Source organism: Triticum aestivum, chromosome 6D, assembly GCF_018294505.1.
Source record: "Triticum aestivum cultivar Chinese Spring chromosome 6D, IWGSC CS RefSeq v2.1, whole genome shotgun sequence".
Classification (NCBI taxonomy): Eukaryota; Viridiplantae; Streptophyta; class Magnoliopsida; order Poales; family Poaceae; genus Triticum; species Triticum aestivum.
This window is the reverse complement of record NC_057811.1, coordinates 319,056,703-319,060,918: the sequence shown is the minus strand read 5'-3', so window position 1 is coordinate 319,060,918 and position 4,216 is coordinate 319,056,703. Positions and strand designations below refer to the sequence as shown.

The 4,216-nt window shown below is 54.2% G+C and overlaps 1 pseudogene; it reads left to right on the top strand.

Moving 5' to 3' along the window:
• Positions 1 to 1,195: 1,195 nt before the first annotated feature.
• LOC123141540 (transcription factor MYB30-like) lies at positions 1,196 to 2,048 on the top strand (annotated as a pseudogene).
• Positions 2,049 to 4,216: the final 2,168 nt, after the last annotated feature.

Sequence of the window (4,216 nt, the reverse complement as noted above, 5' to 3'; positions counted from 1 at the left end):
CTTGGCCTCGCGAGCGCGCTCACCCCCATGCGGAGTGTCTTGATGGTCTCCCAAGCGGTCTTCGCCGTGTCCTTGGCCGCCAGTACCCGGAGCATCTCCGGCGGCACCCCGGTGAGGATGATCTGCAGAGTGCGCCGATCGTCACACTCGTCGGCGGCGTCCTCGGTCACCGCGGACCAGACGCGGGCGACCTGCAGCTTGACCTGCATCACGAGCGCCCACTTCATATAGTTTGTGCGCGTGAGCATCATGGACGCCCCCGACTCCTCTCGCACGACGCGCTCCACCACACGGTACTCGCCGCTGCCGCTGTCGGTGAGGCGCGCAAGCGGCGCCTTGGATGAAGGCGTCTTCGGCGGCGACTTAGTCCCGCTCTTGTTCTTCCCGTCCGACTCGTTGCCCGACATGTGTGCCGCCACGGATCAAACACTGCCGGCCACCGGAGCAGGATCAAACACCAGACTCCGATGCCAATTGTCGTTGCCGATTAGCTGATCGAGCGAAGAATGCTGAGCTCAAGAACACGCACAACACACGCGAGAGAGGAAAGCTTTTTTGCCGCAGCTAACAATGCCACGTTTTCTGTTTCATTTCTTTTTCCTTATTGCTGATACAACCGAAAGCCTAGCTAACAAACCCCGACCAGCCCGTCGTGATCCGGATTGATCGCGCCATCCCACGACCTCCTTCACACAGACGTGCCACGCTGACCGGGTTTACAGAAAACCAACAAAGGAAAAAAAACGGGATAGTGCGGAGGGCACGTCCCAGCTACGTGCATGCTGCATGTGACCATCACATCAGTGCATGCATACACAAGTTTAAAACAGAAAAATGACCCTAGTGGTCTGAGGGAGAGCTTATTCTATCACACATCACCTTCCTACTTTTTCAACCGATAGAGCAGGGCACACGCGCATGCCTGACACTACAAACTTCTGTACTTAGAGAGAGAAGCCGGGCAATAAACAAGGAAGCAAGCAACGTACTACATGGACTCCATCATGCAAACAATAGAAAAAGAACAGCACCACTTGGATATAACGCCACAATTCTCCCTCGTTTTGTCAGGCAATGGTGTGGTCGCAACTGCTCGGAACCTGCTCCAATTGACCACGTTTTCGCCATCGCCGCGCGGAGAGTACAAATAGCGCAACCCTCCCGCAATCTACACAGCACCAGCCGTATTCTTCCTAGCAGCTCTGGCAGCCTTTACCTTCGGATTAGCGTCAACACACTGAGCAATCCATACATCACACACACAGCACCAGAGGTTTAACTTAATTAGTCGGCCGAGAAGAGCAGATGAGTGAGCAAGGTAGCTATGGGGAGGTCTCCTTGCTGCGAGAAGACAGGGATCAAGAGGGGCCCGTGGACGGCGGAGGAGGACATGACCCTGGTCGCTCACATCAAGCAGCACGGGCACAGCACCTGGCGGGCGCTGCCGAAGCAGGCCGGCCTGCTGCGCTGCGGCAAGAGCTGCCGCCTCCGGTGGATCAACTACCTGCGCCCCGACATCAAGCGCGGTAACTTCACCAGCGAGGAGGAAGACGCCATCATCCAGCTCGACGCCATGCTCGGCAACAGATGGTCCACCATTGCCGCCAGGCTGCCTGGGAGGACGGACAACGAGATCAAGAACGTCTGGCACACACACCTCAAGAAGCGACTCGACTCGTCCTCGTCCAAGACGTCCGGCCAGGCATCACCTAAGCGCAAAGCCGAGAAGCCTGCTGTGGCTGCGAGCACGCTCGAGGATCCGACCTCCGACCCGGTGTCGCCGGAGCAGTCCCTGTCGACGTCATCTGCCACCGACTACTCGATGGCCTCGTCGTTGAACACGGGCAGCCTCGGAAGAGTTCCAGATCGACGACAGCTTCTGGTCGGAGACACTTGCGATGTCGGTGGACAGCTCCGGTTCCGGGATGGCAACCAGCGACACCTTCGGCGCAGATCGCGCATCGCCGTTGTCGAGCAACGATGAGATGGACTTCTGGGTCACGCTGTACATGCAAGCTGGTGACATGCAGAATTTGTCACAAATTTAATGAGAAAATTGGGTTATTTTACATAACATATTTTTGAAGAAAAGGGGTTCCCCCTCCCAATTTTTATTGGAAACCAGGCAGGCAAACAAGACAACAACTGTTCCCAGCGCTCAAGCCTAGCCAAAGTAGCTGGGCCAGATTAAAAAGGCAACAAAAAGTAAACAAGCCTATGAGCAGGGAAGTCACCAAACAAGCAAAACAACATCAGACCTGCATTTCACGAGCATCTACAGCCGGTCTCATACGGCCAGGCGGACCGCCTGATCACTATCGGGTCACTTTTTTGTCTAGACGGCCCTCTCAAACACGTTAGCTGATCGGTATTCCTCATATCCAGCCCAAATACAAAGCGGATATAGGACGCCTGGACCCGGCTCACGCTGGTCCACCCAATCCCACATAAATCCCTTCCTATCCGCTCGCCGGACCAAACCTTAGCAACTTCACTCCCCTTCCCTCCACTCCTCTCCGTCACCTAAGCTCATCTCCGGCATGGCGGGCAGCGGATCTGAGTCCTTCACCTCCAGATCCGTCGACCCCAAACTCATCCCACGCGGCCCCGAGGAGGAGATGGCCGTCCGGCTTGCGCTCCGCCGACCTCGGAGGACGCCCGTGCACGGCTGCGCTCGGACTCCATCCATCGGGAATCCATTGCGTCCGCCCAAATGGCGCATGAATCCGGCACTAGGCCAGCCGTAGTTGCCTCGCCGGAGGCCTGCGATCCGTCTGGCGTCCGAACGCGCTGGCGGATGCGCAACCCCTCCGTTGGCGCGTCGAGCATCGGGACGCACCATGGGCCTTGTCTGACGAGGCCATGGCATGGCGTGCCCACCATGCAAGGCATCGAGCGAGGGAGGCGACGGCAGCCCTCGCGGCGGCGAACGTCGGTGGGCGGGGTCGCATTCTCCGGCGCCCCATATGGCGCATTAGTCCGAGCGACGCAACCGCATCGTGGTCGATGTCGGCGGCTCGTCCCCGGACGGATCCATCATCGATCCGACGTCCACCGGCACCCAACGGGTTCCGGGCTCCGACGAGGAAGAGTAGGGCATAGGAGACGGCGGCGCAATAAGTCCCGTGAGTCGGCACGTGTCCCATGCCCTACTCTATCGGACCAACGCAGCCGGTCACCGGACATGGCCACGGCGACCGGACGAGATCCGGTTAAAGATCGCTACGTTGCATGTAATAATATGGATTTGAGGTTTTCTAATTTAAGGTATCTGGATGATGATTTTGAGGCGTGACCGATCACTGTCGTCCAGATGCTTCCACAGGCATTTGAGGGCTCAGATTTGCCAAGTCCGACTATAGATACTCTAATAGCACATGGCAACGACTCTTGTCAAAGATTATGTTACATAACTGATGTAACTAATAACTGTGTTGATATTTCTCGGTAACATGTGCGGCGAAACAGGCGTGTGCGGTGTTGGTGCCGGTCATCAAGCCGTGTCAACATTTGGTTACTCGCGATGAATTTGCTTGCGCGTTGTGGTCTTCTTTTTAGGAAATATAAACGAGTATCAGTATTTTAAATAAATTGTCTATTTGTTTCGTCAAATTTCAGGCATTCAATATGTCACATTTTTAGCGAAGGTCACGCTAAAATTATCAATTTTGCATCTTTCTTTTGAGAATATACGAACTAATTTGGCTATATCTTATATGTATGGATCAAAGTTGAATATATAAATCTGTATCACGGGCGTCAAACAATTTCATCGGAGGTTTGAGGGAGTTCTTTGAGTTCGCCATGCAAGATATGGTGGGAATGGGTGGCAAAAAATGGTGTATATGTGTTGGTTCTCAAAACTTGATTATGTACACACCAGAGTCTGCACATTGCATCGGCACTTGTTGTCATCTGGCTTCATGTCTAATTATACAAAATAGACAAGTCATGGTCTAGTGGATGACGGGTCGTCAGATGAATAAGTGGGGCATGGATTGCCGGAAGAATAAGGGATGGAGCACCAAGACAATGGATATCATGAAGACGACGAACAAATTGATCGTGATGAAGAGGTCAGTCATGATGAAGAGTCTGGCAAACATGAAGAGGCCAAAGCGAAAACGACAATCACGGGATTGCTTGTTGGACGGAATGGTCCAGGACCCTCATGTGCAAGATTTGATTGTCAAAGTGACTACTAATGAGACAGGGG